The 17,465-nt window shown below is 47.8% G+C and overlaps 1 long non-coding RNA gene across 5 annotated transcripts in view; it reads left to right on the top strand.

The window, feature by feature from the left end:
- The first annotated feature begins 10,979 nt into the window (after positions 1-10,979).
- LOC143824726 (uncharacterized) overlaps positions 10,980-17,465 on the top strand; it is a 62,675-nt gene continuing 56,189 nt past the window's right edge. For all 5 annotated transcript variants that reach the window (XR_013226849.1, XR_013226847.1, XR_013226851.1 and 2 more), the window contains exons 1-3: positions 10,980-11,006; positions 12,119-12,913; positions 16,203-16,271. This is a non-coding gene — a long non-coding RNA (uncharacterized LOC143824726). The remainder of the gene's footprint in view (positions 11,007-12,118; positions 12,914-16,202; positions 16,272-17,465) is intronic.

Here is a 17,465-nt window from a genome sequence, read left to right as displayed (position 1 = left end):
TGAATCAAATGAATGAAAATGTGACGATTATTTCCAAAACCTTCACCCTCTGTGCAATTACAAAGAAGGTAGTCAAAGTGTGAGGATTCCACAGACCTCTTCCTTGCTTGGTGGATCTTGATTAGCCTCCCCCAAAGGAATTTGTGCTGTTGAATGGGAAACGGCATTTGTAAGGCTTTGAATTCAGCACCATGGAAAGATCCCAGTTTCCCCTGGTTCTTCCAGCAGAGGCACTAATGCCAGGGATAGTCAACCTGTGGTCCTCCAGTTGCTCATGGACTACAATTCCCATGAGCCCCTGCCAGCCTTTGCTGGCAGGGGCTCATGGGAATTGTAGTCCATGAACATCTGGAGGACCACAGGTTGACTACCCCTGCTAATGCAACTCTGCGACTTAGAGGTCTTGTCCCCTGAGAATGTCCATGATGGCTTACCATGTGTCCTGATGTCAACATATCACGAGTTTGCCCAGCCCCATAAGTACCTGGGAATTGGGAAAGCCATGGTGTTAGGATTCGAGCCTGCAGAGGAGGAATGGATCCAGAGAGTCACCGTAGAATGCATAGGGTTCGGGATTTGCATCTGGAGACCTGGCTTTGACTCCTTGCTCATCTAAAAAGCCCCCAGGGACAACTTCTTCAGTCCAACCTGCCTCGCAGGATTGTTCTGCGATTCACATTGCAAGTGTGCAGTGGCTACTTTGGTCAAGAGAGGTTACAGACAGGATCGGAAAAAGCAGGGACCCGTTCTCAAGAGCAGCCCTGTGTGAAATGTTGTGTTGTTCCACCCCAAAATGAAGAATTTATTGACTGTATCACTGCCCGTCTCTACTTCCCACTGAGGATGCAAGGGGAGGATGCCACCGTTCTCCTCTCCTCCCTTTCATTCTCGCAACCACCTTGGGATGTGCACAAATACCCAGGGCTGACTCAGACTGTGGGTCCATCAAGGTCAATATCTACTCAGATTGGAAGCAGCTCTCCAGGTTTTTCAGGCAGAGCTCTTTCACATCATAGACCACCTTGTCCTTACAAGTGGAGACGCTGGAGGTAGAACCTGGGACCTTCTGCATGCTAAGCAGATGCCCAACCAAAGAGCCATGTCCATACCTCAAGGTAAATTATGCTGAAAGTCTGTGATGGGCCCAAGTTCATTCAGGTAGCAGCCAAGGTATAGCGTGTATTAGAACCCGGGTCTTCTGGATTTTAGATCAGTGGTCTAAATATTCCCTCACATTGGACTGGGTCCTAGTGCTCTTCCAACCATTTCACAGTGTCTCTCCAATGGAAAGTTCTTGCAATTTGCCAGCGGTTCCAAAACTTCATTTTTAGGCTGGGGAAAAGGTTGCTGCCAGGAAAAGGATTAATACATATTACAATATTTCCCTCCTAAATAAATGCATGGGTTTTTCCCCTCTTGCTTTCTGGCTTTACAATCATTTCCTCTCAACGCCTTGCTGCAGGAATCAAACATTGTTTGTCGAGCGGTTTCCCAGCCGTTCGGCGCTCCATGCAGAAAGGCAGCAAAGAAATGGGATTTTTCAAAGCTCCGAGCCCTTTAAGAGCTAATGAGCTCGGATGGTTGTTGGAATATATGAGTTTTCTGTTGCGCGGCTCTGGCTGCAGGGCTATTTGGTTCTCATCAACTCTGATTTTCCTTGCCTACATGTTCTTAAACTCTGGTTTATTGCAAAACTCGGCTCAGCTGCTCCTCTGGATATTGTTGTTGTGATTGTTGAGGTGCCAGGAGCCATCGAGAGAGCTCCGCTGCTCCGCTTTTTTGGAGAGAGCTTCCTCTCGCAAGCAAGAACGTCGCTGTTTATTACGACACCTGCCCACCGCCCGTTCCCTCTCTGGGTGACTCAACAAGAAGATGCAGGAGGTGGTGCGGAAAGAAAGAACTGGAACGCACAGCGACACAACAGTTGGGTTGCAGAGAAAGCGGGCAAGGAGCACAGAAAGGGGGAAAGGGTAATGCAAGCAAGCAGGAACAGCATATGCTGGTCCACTCAGCCCGGGATGTCATTACTGCTCTAGCCAGATGCCTCATTAGCAGGGAATGGAGGCTGCCTTCTATCACAGGGGTCCCCAGCAGAGTGCCCATGGGTACCATAAGCCAGCCTGCTGATACCTTTCCTGATAGCCACCAAGAGTTTTCAGAAAAGTGGGTGGGCTAAGTCGAGCTTTTGCCCAGCAGGGCTTCTGATTGGTTGCGCAGATTTAAAAGCCAACTTCTGCCTGACGTATTAAAGACATGATTAAAGTGGTAGATAACCTTGCTTCCTGTCATTGTGTGGTTGGCTCCACCTCCTTCAGCAGCCATTTTGAGACTGGCTTTGCCTCTTGGGGCAAATATATCGTGCTTGCACCCACTGACCATTCACGGATAAGAAACAGTGAACAACCATAGGGGGAAAGGATGAGTTTTGCTCAATATTTTAGGATCTCTGAAAGCTTCCCCCCTTCCTCTCCAAAATGCTTACATGGCTACATTTGATGCTGCCCTTGTAACATCTGACATCAGTTACTATGAATATTACAAATACCCAAACAGCTTCCGAGACAGCATGCTTTATAATCTCCCCAACACAGGCCAGGAGCTGGCTGGGCACCAAACCTACATAGAGTGCGTTTTGTCTGAAAATTCCCAGTGACTTGACATTTTGGTGTCCTTTGCCCTGCTCTGACCCTTTGTGCATTCCGAAAGTAGATTCAGGTCAGAGCACATGAGAACCATCCAAATGTTCCACTCCCTGAGAGAGTGCTGGGCTTCAACGGCAGGTCAGGTTACCGAGCAATCGATGCCTTTTTCAGGATTTTCCGGCGAGACGTGGAAACAAATCATTTTCTCAGACTTTGGAGCACCTGGAGCTCTGGAAGGTCTTCGGGTGAGGGCCAGGGCCAGAGAGAGGTCACACACAACTTCTTCTGATCACTTGACCACAGATCCGTGGGACTGCATAACGGTGGAGGCAACGGACAGATTTTTCTTGTATGTGGTATGAGAACCATTCTATGGTGCATTACAAAGAATGATTTCAGGCAAGCAGACATGCTGGTCTGCAACAGAAGAGCAAGATGTGAGTCCAGAGCATCTGAAAGATCAACAAGGTTTCTAGGGTGTAAGCTTTTGAGTGTCAAAGCTTCCTTCATCTTGCTGATCTTCAGCAGTGGAATGAACTGAGAATTGTAAGCCTCTTTGAGATCGATAAGGAAGAAGGGTAGCTAATAAGAGTATTAAAGTAATAAACTGAACAGCAAGTTGGACAACATCTAGATAAGGAATTTCTGATCAGGAGCAGCAAGTAAGGAATGTTGAGGGAAGCCTTAAAAAATGAGCAATATGTGAGGAAAGTTGAGGGAAGCCTAGAAAAATATGTAATAATTAAGGAATGTTAAGTGTGTAATAAGTGAGGGATGATGAGGGAAGCCTCAAAAATGTGTAATAGGAATGTTGAGGGAAGCCTCAAAAATGTGTAATAACTGAGGGATGTTGAGGGAACGCCTCAAAAATGTGTAATAACTGAGGGATGTTGAGGGAACGCCTCAAAAATGTGTAATAACTGAGGGATGTTGAGGGAATGCCTCAAAAATGTGTAATAACTGAGGGATGTTGAGGGAACGCCTCAAAAATGTGTAATAACTGAGGGATGTTGAGGGAAAACTCAAAAACACTTAACAAGACAAATGAGATGTTACAGACAACCCCCAAGAAAACCAAGGTTTCTTCCATAATTCCCAGCCTTGCTTCCAAATGGAGGTGAATCTGAGGCTAGATTTCAAATGTTCAAAACCAGCTCTTTCTCTGTCACACCAAATCAACAGAAAGGCTCCAAATGAATCATACCAGTTATGCTACGAAAACTGCTGGTCCTCTCATTAAAGTCAAGGCAGGATATTTATTGCAGGCTCACAAGAACAAAGGTGTTCATTTGCCAAAGTGTTTAAAGCACATGGGGAAGGCTGTGAAAGCTTGTCAACTCTTCACTGAATTTCTTGGGCAGGTAATGGCTCTCCCCTGTCGGAACGAGATCTATGACCAGGAGAGATTGCCTCCTGCTGCCACAGTAGATCTCTCCGTACACCCTTCAAGAGAGGTTAGTCCCTTCAAAGCTCTCTGCAGGCATGGCCCAAGTTACCTTTTGGGCCTTATTTCCCATGATGCACTGGGCCACAATTTCGATTCTACTAGATCTTTAGTTAATCCTCTCAGAATTACAATTAATCTCCAGGCAACACGAGTCAGTTGCCTGGGAAGAAGAGCTGTATTTTTCTCTTTTTTTGTACTCCACTTTTTACTCCCTCAAGGAGTCTCAAAACAGCCTACAATCGCCTTCCCTTTCCTCTCCCCACAACAGACACCCTGTGAGGGAGGTGAGGTTGAGAGAGCCCTGATATTACAGAAGAAGAAGAAGAGTTGGTTCTTATATGCCGCTTTTCTCTACCCAAAGGAGTCTCAAAGCAGCTTACATTCGCCGTCCCTTTCCTCTCCCTGCAACAGACACCCTGTGAGGGAGGTGAGGCTGGGAGAGCCCTGAGAGAACTGGGTCTGGCCCAAAGTCACCCAGCTGGCTGCAAATGGAGGAGGAGTGGCTTTCCAAATTAGAGGCCATCACTCTTAACCACAACACCAACCTGTCTCTTCAGAGGGCAGACTCTATGGCATCAGGTCTCCACGGAGCTCCTTCCCCTCCCCAGGGACTCCCCCCTTACCCTTGAGTTTCCCAAGCTGGAGTTGGTGACCCTGATCTTGTGCTTGCTCTCTCTTCTTTTGCTCTCTGGGTCGGAAGCAGATTACACAACATCAGCATGAGGGACACCTGTCTCTTCCTGAAGGCCAACCTATTTCTCCAAGCGCGAAACCCCTCACGAGAATAGAGCCCTCAAGTTCCACCCAACACCACCTTTTAGGACCGGCTGTAGCCATGTCTGGCCGATCCCCTTTTTCTCTTTGTGATCTCCCCTTGTTAATATTTCACAAAGCCATTCGCTCTCCTAATAGCTAACGGTTGCCTCCGGCTTTGGGGCTGCGTAATTTGCTTCTCTGTCCACTTCTCCCTCCTCATCTGTGTTACACGCAGGCCCTGAGCAACCTGTGAAAGGGGAAGTTTTCTAGAAAATTTAAGGCTAGAACACGATGTAGCACCGCGCCTGACAACAGCAATCCGAGGTTCTCTCTTCCTGTCACATCCAGTCCTGAGAAATGTGTGACCCCACTCCTACACTTCTTCGGGTGCCATTTGTACAAGAGGAACTTGCAAAGACGTCGTAGGGTGGGAAAACTTTGGGTAGCAAAAAGCAAGGTACAAAAACAAATTATTATTATTATTGCTGCTGTTGCTGCAGCCGTTACTACTACATCAAACTCCCCAAAATGAGAGAAATTGATGAGATTCGTCCGTGTTCTAAAAAACAGATGATACCCTTTGCTACTTGTGGCGCAGAGTGGTAAGGCAGCCGTCTGAAAGCTTTGCCCATGAGGCTGGGAGTTCAATCCCAGCAGCCGGCTCAAGGTTGACTCAGCCTCCCATCCTTCCGAGGTCGGTAAAATGAGTACCCAGCTTGCTGGGGGGTAAACGGTAATGACTGGGGAAGGCACTGGCAAACCACCCCGTATTGAGTCTGCCATGAAAACGCTGGAGGGCGTCACCCCAAGGGTCAGAAATGACTCGGTGCTTGCACAGGGGATACCTTGACCTTTACCCTTTGCTACACAGTTATCCCTTTTATACTTATGCCAAGGTAAGTATTCCAAGTTCATATGATTAATCAATGACGTTTGCTTCCATTGACCCAAATATTCCCCTTCCCCTGCAGTGTGTTCTGGCTTCTCCAGAGGACACAGACCTCTCTTCACACACGGTGCCGCCCGATGGCCTCCTTTTCTCCCTGCCCCTCGTGTCATTCAGAGAAGGCAACACAAAAATAAGGGGGTGGATCAGCATGCGCGTTTTCTTGGTTCTGATAGCCGCTATCTGATCGGGACGCAACGCGGCGGGACCGGCTGTGATGAACTGGCTCTCGCCTGCCCTGTAATTTCACAGCGGTCTGGCTTTCTGGGCCTCTAATCCGAGCATCCTTGCGTTCTGTGCTTCCTTGTTCCATTAAAAGCTCTGCCTCTTGGAAGCCCTCGGACAGGAGGAGATGAGGACGGCTGTCATGTCCCTCCTGAACAGCACTTTGCTTGGAGCTGCGGCTGCTTAAATTTTAAGCATGCTGCTCTGCTTTCTGTGTGCAATGTTGTGGTCTGATATTCTGCAAGCAGGGCTAGTCAGGGCTCCTCAAGCGGTCATGTCCTCAGGCTTGGATCAGGAGGCCTGAGCATCAACCAGAGCTGGAGGCAAGGAGCTGGACCAGGGAGTCTGGCTTACGCCTAGTGGACCAGTCATTCAAGAAAACTCCCCCTCTTAGCCCATGGCTGAAACAAAGGGAGAGGACAGCAGCTCCACCTATTCTCTGGAAGCAGCCCCTGGCATTCCTCCAGCCAGAGTTATCTAGCTCAGGAGGCGGAACATGAATTGTCAGCCTGGCATGGCATCCTTGCCAGACTCTCTTGGCCGGAGCCCTCTGCCTTTGTCAGGTTAGGGTTGTCAGCCTCTTGGTGGCACTGGAGATGTCCTGCTATTACAGCTTATCTCCAGAGGGCCAAGAGATTGGGGAGGGAAAGGGTATAACTCCATAGCACAGCAGTGACCAAACTGGCTGGCAGGAGCTCATGGGAATTGTAGCCTAGAGACATCTGGAGAGACAGAGTTTGGCTACCCCTGCCGTACAGCTTTCCTTCCAAAACACCCATTTTGTCCAGGGGAATGGATCTCTGGAGATGAGACCTAATTCTGGGAGCTCTCCAGCTGCCACCTGGAGAACAGCTACTTTATTTAAAAAAACAACACTTCCAAGTTTGTTTGTTTTTTCATTCTTGCTCCAGCTGCTCATGTTCCTCTCCACGGAGCCTCAGATAGTCTTCATAAGACCTCAGTGCAGTGGCATCATCCCTTTGCCCATTGTGGTCAGTCTGGGCCACTTGCCTATAGACAGCACGGGCCTTTTGCAATACCTGGTCCTTTCAACTGGAGACCCTGGGGATTGAACTTGAGGCCTGCTGCATGCCAAGCTGGTGCGTCATAGCTGAGCCACAGACTCTTCCTCGATCCATTGTCTTTTGCTGCTTTCTTTTTGCCATCGAGTCCCAGCTGATTTACGGTGACCCCGTAGGTTTTTCAAGACAAAAAACGTTCAGAGATGGTTGGCCATTGGTCTGCCCCCGTGGAAGGACCCTGGTGTTCCTTGGAGATCTCTCAGTTTGGTGAGCCAGTTTGGTGTAGTGGTTAGGAGTGCGGACTTCTAATCTGGCATGCCAGGTTCGATTCTGCACTCCCCCACATGCAGCCAGCTGGGTGACCTTGGGCTTGCCACAGCACTGATAAAACTGTTCTGACGGAGCAATAATATCAGGGCTCTCTTAGCCTCACCCACCCCACAGGGTGTCTGTTGCGGGGAGAGGAAAGGGAAGGAGATTGTAAGCCGCTTTGAGCCTCCTTCAGGTAGGGAAAAGCGGCATATAAGAACCAACTCTTCTTCTTCTTCTTCTTCTTCATCCAAATCCTAACCACGGCTGACCCTGCTTAGCTTCGGAGATCTGATGTGTCTGGGCTTGCCTTGGCTATCCAGGCAGGTAATTATGAACTTTGGCCTGGTTACTGAGGCAAATTATAAGCTCTGCAGTTGAGCAGAGAGCCTCTCCAAGAGGCCCAGCATGACTTCCGCACTCATGCGCACTTCACACTCAGTGGAGCTGGGGGATGTTTTGCAGTCAAGCATCCAGAGACTGAAAATCAAGCAGGAAATGAAGCAGGTCCCCTGCTGCTAAAGATGAAATATGGAGGACTCACCACCCAGGTCCCTGAGGTCCAAATCCAGCTTTCCAGCTGCTGAACCCCAAGAGTTAAATACATTTCCCTCTCCTTTTTTCCCCAAAAAAGGGTCGGCAGAAATCAAGCAGAACATCATTTCACCTGCCAGAGAGCCAGAATAAATCAGATTTCGGAGAGGGCGGGGAGTGAATTACATTCAGAGAAAGCCGAGTAATAAAAATGATGTTTAAATGTGACTGGGGAAAGTAATTACATTTCCTTTGGTGGTTTTTACCCTTTTCGGTTCCCTTTGGGGGACAGAATAGTAGAAAAAAAAGACAGTGCGGGAGAGGAGAGAAATGAAAACCGGAGTGGTTAAAACTTCCTCGCCTCAAATTGCTAACAAATGAAACGCGGGGAAGAAGCATTTGGAGGAACAAATCTGTTTTCAAACGACGTTGATTGATGGCTGACCCCGCAAAAGGGCCCCTGCACCTCTGCAGGACTGGCCCATTTCACGGAAGGAAAAGCAAAGCTGAGGCCAGGCGGTCGAGCAGGCAGCTGTGTGGGGAGAGAGCAGCAGTACCGCCAAGGTCCTTCGTGTCTCTGCAGTCAAAGGTGAGCACAGGTGACTTGGAGAGCCAATGGAGAGCCAATTCAATGGCAGGGTGGCCCAACGAGGCAGAAGATGAAGAAGGAAAAGGTTGCTGCACTGGAAGGATGGCACTGAAAGCAACGGGATAGAGTCTACCTTCCAGGGCAGCCATTTTTCTCCAGGTGGACAGATCTCTGTCACTAGAGAGGAGCTCTAGTGTAATTCCAGGAGACCTCCTGGTGGCAGGCAGGCAGGCAAGATAGGCAGGCAGGCAGGCAGGCAGGCAGACTGACTGACTGATAGATGATAGGTAGGTAGATGGATGGATGGATGGAAGGATGGATGGATAGATTAGATAGATAGATAAGATAGAGAGAGAGAGAGAGAGAGAGAGAGACAGACAGACAGGCAGGCAGACAGACACATAGACAAGTAGGTAAATAGGTAGATAGGCAGGCAGACAGATAGATGATAGATAATGATAGATAGAACCAAGACCTTGAACTGGATCCAGAATTCAACCGGGAGCCAGCCGTTTCTACATCACCAGTGAGGAAGCAACACTGAGGGTGAGGGTGGAGTCCATGAATAGAAGAACATCTAGCAAGAGCACAAAAACCAAATTGTCATAACAAGGAGGTTTTTCTCAAGAATATAGAATCGTAGACTCATAGAAGGAGGTTTTTCTCAAGAATATAGAATCGTAGACACATAGAAGGAGTTTTTTCTCAAGAATATTCTTGGAAGAACTGTGAGGAGCTCCCATTCAGCTTTACGCTGGATCGAGAAGTGCATTTCCGGCCGAAGTTTTGACTCCTGGTTTAGATTTGCCAGAGAAGATGTCTAGGCCCTGGAAGAATGGCTGTAGCCGTGGGGAATCCAGCTAAGACAGCTGCCCAGGGGTCATGCTGCAGGAACGGGTTTGCAGCTCCGAGCCTGGAAGATTATGTTACATAAGGAGAAGGGATGAGGGGGGGAAAGAGATATCAAGGACTAGTCAAAAAGTAAATAGGATACTTTGGCACTGCTGCACAAATTAATACTGGGGGAAAAACAGATGGGTTTTGATGAGATTAGACAAGATGGTTTGGCACGGAAAGCATGTTAAAAAAAATAATATTGTGAGACATTCCAGAAGGTGCATTGCAGTGGGATGGAGACACAGCCTCGGTTTTTCTCTAGGAGAATATATCATGGGCAGGCTGAAGGCGGTGCGGTTTGCAGAAGGGCTGGCAGGACGTGCAAATGAACGCGCCGGGGCTCAAGTCCCAACCTGACCCTTATGGATTCCATCAGTCCTGTCGATTTGGTGAACTGTTGGGTTCTCCTATTCTGGGACTGCAATCAGGGCAGGTAGTGCCAGGAATACAAGCCTGGAAATAAACAGTAGAGCCAGTTTAGTTGGAGTTGCCAAACTCCAGGGGGTGGCTGATCTCTCGGAATTCTGACTGAGAACAGAGACCAGTTCCCCTGGAGAAAATGGCTGCTTTGTAACATAGACTCTATTGTGGCCTTCCAGCTGTCCATGGACTACAATTCCCATGAGCACCTTTCAGGAGTTATACTTTTCAGGGGCTCGTGGGAATTGTAGTCCATGGACGGCTGGAGGGCCACAATTGCCCACCCCTGTAGAGATTTCCAAGGAGAGAGGGGGGTGATTTTCAACCATTTACCCTCTAACTTGGGGGACCTCCCCCTCCAACTGTGGGCCTCCAGCTTCCTCCCATCTGTTCCTTGGGTGGGGCCCTCTTGCTTCCAGGAACAGCATTTCGGGGGGCATTTGGGGATTATCCCAGGAATGTGGAGGCAAGGAATCAGTCCTCCGTGGATAGAAATCTCTTCCATCTGCTGAAATTATCTGTAGGAGCAGGAAGACCAGTCTGACTCATAGCTATCAGCATCGGCATCATTACAATATCAAAAAGCATGACTCTTTCCATAAGGATACAACCCAGGTCTCTGCCCCGGTGACTCTGCAATTGCTTCTCGGCCTTTTGGCTAAGATCAAGTGTGGCATTTGCAATCTACCTTTTGGTTGTCGGGGTGGGGAACAGAACAGAAGGAGCAGGAAAGGAAATGACGTGGACACGTTGACTATAAGATGGCAAGAGGTTCAGACCAGGGATTCTGACCTGCTGCCTTATTCTCTGCATGGCCTTGACTGAGGAGGGAGGCCTGCATCTGACCTCATCACCACCACAGGCAGCCTCAATATGGCATCGCAGCCATCTTTGACAAGCAGCCCGCAGCTAAAAGTGATTTCCAGCATCTCACGTTTCCAGTTGGTTATGCCATATTCAAGACATTTACCCTCCTTTTGGACTCAAGTCTCCAACTATGGGTCCTACAGCTCCCTAGATCAGGGGTTCTCAGTATGGAGCCTTGTGATGGATTCCCAGCCCCCCATCTTCAGTCTGTTGTTGTTTATGTTGGACCTACAGGGATCTTTTTAAAGGCTGTTTCTCCTGCCAGTAGGTTCCGTTCCACAGTCATGGGTGCGTTTTTTTGAATCTCTGAGGGAGGCAGTTGGCAGTTGGAAGCCGGGCTCTCTGAGGAAAGGTCAGCGCTGTCCTGGACTGAAAGGAAATAATAATACTATTTATTTATTTATTTATTTTAGATTTATATCCCGCCTCTCCCGACAATGTCGACTCGAGGCGGCTTACAGATTAAAACAAGAAAACGACGCCCCATAAAACCCCATACAATGTTAAAATTAGCGTATCCCGACAACCCTGCAGTTAACAAATTTTAAACATCAGGATGGCGGTAAAACTTAAAAAAAAAAACAACCCACAACTTCACTGCAACAACTTCAAGCCACAAACGTGGATCTAGATGGTATACATGCAGGTTATTGATCGTCTTTGCTTCACGTGTAACTCTCAGCATTTAACATAGAGTGGGACCCCCAGATTGTAACTCCGGGCATCACCACTCCTGGCCTCAACCAAATGTCTGGCGGAAGAGCTCAGTAGTAGTAGTAGTAGTAGTAGTAGTAGTAGTAGTAGTAGTAGTAAATCTTCCTGGATTGAGGAGGTGAGGGAAAGAAAGGTTTTAGGAGCAAGGCTCTGGGATAGAACAGGTTTTCTATTTTCTTTCCCTGAGGTAACGCTTACACTGTTACTTCACCCATGTACATAATCCCTTTTCCTCCGCCTGGTCTTGGGGTTTTTGGTTCAATAAATCAACGGTCATGGTGGTTTTGGCCTACTGCTCCTGCTGTGTTTTTTTAGTGACTAAATCCGGATAGTTGATGGCTGGGCAACTAGGCAAAAGGAGGAGGGGGAATATAACCGCTTCTGTTCGCCCAAGCATGGGTAAGACGCCTCCTGGTTTAAAAAAAGAGGATCTTACCGGTGACACTTTTCTTGATGGCCCCCAAGTGTCCTTTGAAAGTAAGTGGGCCAAATGAGTCCATTGTAGACCTGATCTGTGCAGTTTTTTTTTCAAAAGGTTACTTTGGCAGCACTTTCCCATATTAAACCAATTTGCTCAGCCTGTTCGACAGGGCTTTTGCTTGAAGTGTTGAAGCATTGCTATTAGAGTTTCACATAGCCTCACTCCCTGGTCTTTTGAGAAGAGAGCTGGTGTTTTGAATCCTGTTTTCTCTACAGGAAGGAGTCTCAAAGGGGCTTACATTCGCCTTCCCTTTCCTCTTCCCCCAACAGACACCCTGTAAGAGAAGTGAGACTGAGAGAGCCCTGATATTACTGCTTGGCCTGAAGATCCAAGTTCACCCGGCTGGCTGCATGCGGAGGAGCGGGGAATGAAACCCAGCTCGCCAGATTAGAGGTCGCCTCTTTTAACCACAACACCAGGCTGGCTCCACCTCTTATGGCCACCATCTTGTCATTGCATTCACTACCCTGTGCCAGAAAGGCTCCTGCAGGCTCGGAAAGGTTGGGACCCTGCTCTAAATACTAGCCAGACAACCAGCAGTGGGCTCCTTCCTCAAACCACGAACACTCACAGCCTGACCATCCATTGACTTCAAAAATGGGAAACCGTCCCTGCTGAAAACTCCTATTGGCTCCCATTTGTATTCCATAGACCGTCCTGGATCCAATGCATTTGCCAAGTTTGCAGCCCTAATTTCTCGTTGAAGGGTTTCTTTCCCCCCCCCCCTTCCCTCCTTCACGGGGCTGTTGAGACAGCTGCTGAGTGAAAAGCCAGGAGAGCTGCTTGTAACCTCAATTACCCACGGATAATGAGGCCCAGCACACCTTTCAGGTGCGCGGCTCCATTCCGCATGCTCAGCGTTAAAAGGAGCCAATTTGTTTCCATTACAAAGTAGACAATCGGGTCTTCGGTCCCAGGAACGTTTCTAGAACTCGGCTTCTCCTTGAAGGGCGACACACGTCAGCCGTTCTCCTCGTCTGCTGATGGGTCAAATTGCATCGTGGGACTCTCGTTGTCCTTACCTGGCAGAAAAGCTTCTACAAATCCCAGACTAGATGTTTCAGGTGATATTTGGGTTGCCGCCGAAAGAGTCTGTCTCCTTCCTCACCCCCACCCTGTTCACTGTGCATATTAGGGAATATGCCCTCACCTGGATAGCCCAGGCAAGCACGATCCTGATTGATCTCGGAAGCTACATAGGGCCGACCCTAGTTAGGATTTGGATGGAAGACCTGTGAGGATTGGAGTAAGAGTTCCTCCAAGGAATGATGCAGAGGCAGGAAATGTCAAACCACCTCCAGATGTCCCTTGCCTGGTTGCCAGACAATTCTTGGATCACCTTATTGTTGTTAGGTGCAAAGTCGTGTCCGACCCATCGTGACCCCATGGACAATGATCCTCTGGGCCTTCCTGTCCTCTACCATTCCCCGGAGTCCTTTTAAGTTTGGATCACCTGGCTACACTAAAAACACCATACAGCAGTTCCACGGGGCCTGCAAGACAGGCCTATGGTTGAGGCCCCAAAATCGACCAATGCACTGGTTTCCCTTTGCCTCTGTACAGACAGCGGTAGACAAAGGAGGGCTGGTTTTTCTACCCCACTTTTCACTGCTGAAGGAGTCTCAAAGCAGCTGACAAGTGCCTTCTCTTCCTCTCCCCACAACAAGACAGCCTGTGAGGTAGGTAGTGCTGAGAGAGCTCTGAGAGAACTGTGGGTGGCCCAAGATCACCCAGCTAGCTGCATGTGGATAAGTGGAAAAATCAAACCCAGTTCTCCAGTTTAGGGTCCGCTGCTCTCTTAACCACTGCATCAAGCTGGGTCTCAACCAAACTGGCTCCAAAGGAAGCTCCGCAGGTAGTCAAAAACGTGTAGGCTTCCTTCACCCTTGCTCCAGTTCCTTGACCAGTATCTGGGGGAGCTGGGGAACTCTCAAAGAGATTATGGCACTCTCTACAATTTGGGCTGCAAGATTGCTCTGTGGGAGAAAAGAGCCAGGGTCTTGGGGCTCCTGGGCAGGCGCTGCTGTGACAATGAACGCTAGAGACCATACATTTTCTGCTGGAAACCCCCCCCCCAAAAAAAAAAACAAAGTGATTTGCAATTCCATTTTCCTACTACGCAGACTTGCTGTGGTCTGGCAAAAGCTGAGGTGAGGGAGGTCACTCGCCCCAGCTAATATTTTGCATTTGCGAAGTGCTTTTGAATGCAAAATATTCTCTGTGAGGCAGGTTTGCCCAGCTTGCAAACAGCAGAAGATCTTTGTGGGTGAGGCTAGAGGTCTCTCTGGTTCAGCATTCTGCTCTCCGCGATGGAGCCTGGATCTCACAGTTGCTATGAGGAATCCCCTTCATGCCTCTGTACTCCGTTTCTTCCTGAAATCCAACCATCTGCCCCTTTCCTCCTTTTTAGAAATTCGGAGTCCGTTTGTAATCCCTTCTGGTTTGAGCAAAGAGGAAAGTCAAAGAGAGGAGGGGCAGGAAGGGAGATTCTGCAACTTTTCGTGATTTCGCTCTGTCAATGCTCAGAGGCATGCAATGTATACTCAGCCCTCCCCGCCTTCTTGCATCAGTGCCACCTTGTGGCGTGCCACATACAAACAAATGAAAGGACTCAAGTTCCAAAAAAGAGAAAACGAGGAGGGACGGGGAATGAGAGGAAACATGGAAGATGTTCCTGACAGAGCTGTTTCTCAGTGGAACAGGCTTCCTCGGGAGGTGGTGGGTTCTCCATCTTTGGAGATTTTTAAACAGAGGCTGGATATCCATCTGACGGAGAGGCTGATTCTGTGAAGGCTTAAGGGGGTGGCAGATGGCAGTGGATGAGTGAGAGGGTTGTGGGTGTCCTGCATAGTGCAGGGGGTTGGACTAGATGACCCGTGAGGTCCCTTCCAACTCTATTATTCTATGATTCTACGATAAGGGACACATCTTTTAAAAAGTAAATGGGGGGGATCCTCCCTCCACCCCAATAAAACCGTTACCAAATTGCCAATGAGAGAATTTACCCTGTAGATCCTGAAAGCTGCAGCAAATGCCTGGCTCAGATGAAATAAGAAGAATCAGTGGCTACATCTTAAAAAATGACATTAGGAATTCCCTTCCCTCATAACAGTCTTAACTAGATGTGACTGGAAATTCACAAGGAGTGCATCGAAAAGACAGTCTTGTCAATATGCAGCATCTCCCATCTGTGATCAATAAGATCCTGTTGAATTATCAAACTTTGGATGATGGGGTGCAGGAAAAGGTTGCTACCTTTTGACCCTCCCTCCGAAGAAACCGTATGGTGGCCTAGAGGGACCACTGGCCCGATCCAGTGGGACTCTTGGCGTAGTGGTTAAGAGTGGTGGCGGCTTCGAATCTGACAAGCCAGCTTTGATTCCCTGCTCCTTCACAGGCAGCCAGCTGAGCAACCTTGGGCTAGTCACAGTCCTGTTAGAAGCTGCTCTCACAGCGCAGAGCTATCTCAGCCCCACTTCTCAGAGTGTCTGTTGTGGGGAGAGGAAGGGACGGTGCTTTGAGATACCTTTAAGCCGTGAAAAGTGGGGCATCAAAACCTTCTTGTTGTTACATTTATGAAGGCTGCTTATTTTTTTTTAATTTCCTCTGTTTTCTTTCAGTTATCGATGCTGTAAACATCACCTTTTTCACATTCTGTAATCTTGAATCTCAACCGGAGAGGCAGCATATAGATGATGTCAATCCACCAGTCAATTGGTTTGGGGAACTTATAGGACAGTGCCACTACACTGGGAGGGAAGGTGGCCTGGTATCACCCAGTCTTGGCAGATCTCAGAACTTGGATGGGAGACCAACTGGGAAGGCTCTGCAGAGGAAGGCCATGACCAACCATTCCTGCTTCTCTTGTGTCTTGAAAGCTCCTTGCTGGGGTAGCCATAAGTCTGCTGTGATTTGACCCCGGTTTGCACAAGCAGAATTACATTATGGATTCTATAAGAATAATCAAACTTCACCCTTCACCTTATAAACTTGCACGTTTAAACGGCTTGTTTGGGGTAAGACTGGAAGGGCGAGAGAACTAAATATGAATGAGGATTTTTTTTAAAAAGAAAGAAAATTACGATGTCTCTAAAGGTAACCCAAATACCATCCTAAATTAATAAGCTACACCTACAGTTACGCTTTCAAGAATGACCTTCCACTTGTAGTTAATGATTTTTTTAAGGTTAACTTTTTTTTTTTGCACTAGCTGAGCCATATATTATTTAATTGATGGCAGAATTACTGTGTTCCTATAAATTAAGTCTGAAAGAGACATTTGTTAACTGTTCTGACTTGGAATATTGTAGCTGTAATTTCTCTCTCTCTCTCTTTCCTGTCTTCTTGTCCAAGGTCAGTTCAGCTTTCAGTTGTGTGTCCCGATGGATCCGCAAGTAGGGTACGGGCATCCACAGCAATCTTGTACGTAATTTGCTTTTTAATTTATCATTTCTCTTGGATTTACAAGGGGATAACAAGCTTTTAACAGCCATTTCGGACCGATGCATCTTGACCTACAAAACTGACTGGGATAGAATCTTGAAGATCTGTGCTGATTTATGACAAGCGATGGTCCTTAGTGGAAGGGGTTTCAATGGTCAGCAATTAATGGCCTGACACTGGTAATTTTACCATCCATCACTAATTACAAACACTTGCTATGTGTTTGGTTCACAAAATTGGGGTCTGTGCCTTCAAGAGGAGCTACTAGACCTAGCTTAATTCTGTGTCAAAGAAAGGCAAAGCTCAGATTCTGAAATCTGGACACACTTCAGCTTTAAAAAAAACGTTGCTTGTTTACATTGCCCTCACTTGCCTTCACTCTCACTTTGCCCTCAATGACATTATCATGTTGCAGAACATGGCGTCTGTGTAGTTCCATGATGTCATACATTCACTGGGAAATACTTGACTGGGCTAGTGATGTAATGTTTAAGAGGGGCAGTTTCTACTCTGGAGAAAGGCAGGTTTGATTCCCTGTTCCTTAACAGTTTATTTACCGTTTAATTTACTATTAACAGATTATTTACCACTTACTTATTTTCTGTTAACAGCTAATTTAAAGACATTTTACCATTATTTTGAATTGCTTTAATTCTATTTTAATTTATTAAAAATAGATTGTATATGCACTGCCCAGAACTGGTTCTGGGATAGGCGGTATAGAAATATAATAAGCTAAACTAACTAAACTTGTTCTCCTCAGAGTCGTCCCCTCTTCGCAAATCTCTAGAAGTTTCCCAGCCTTGGTCTAGGAACCCTAGCCTTCTGTTCCCCATGGGTGGCCAGGGGGACCCTACCAGTCTCTGAGGCCCACACACACACACACACACACACACACACACACACACACACACACCTTCAGTTCTACTCCATTGATCTGGGCTCTCTCTCCCTCCGTGCTCCTGAAATGACCTTTCCAGAAACAACTCCTTCTCTGGGTTTGCCCTACAACTCCCTCCCGCCAACAACTGAACCCCAAGTGTGGACTGTGGATTGACAATCTCCGCCCCCCTAGTCTTTCCCCTACCTTGATATTCCCGGAACGTTTTGTGTACACAAAAGTATGTGAAAATGAATGAATTTAATCAACTCTCTCCCCGCCTCCCATTGTTA

The sequence above is a fragment of the Paroedura picta genome, chromosome 15 (assembly GCF_049243985.1).
Source record: "Paroedura picta isolate Pp20150507F chromosome 15, Ppicta_v3.0, whole genome shotgun sequence".
Lineage (NCBI taxonomy): Eukaryota > Metazoa > Chordata > Lepidosauria > Squamata > Gekkonidae > Paroedura > Paroedura picta.
This window is presented reverse-complemented; position numbering and strand designations above follow the sequence as displayed.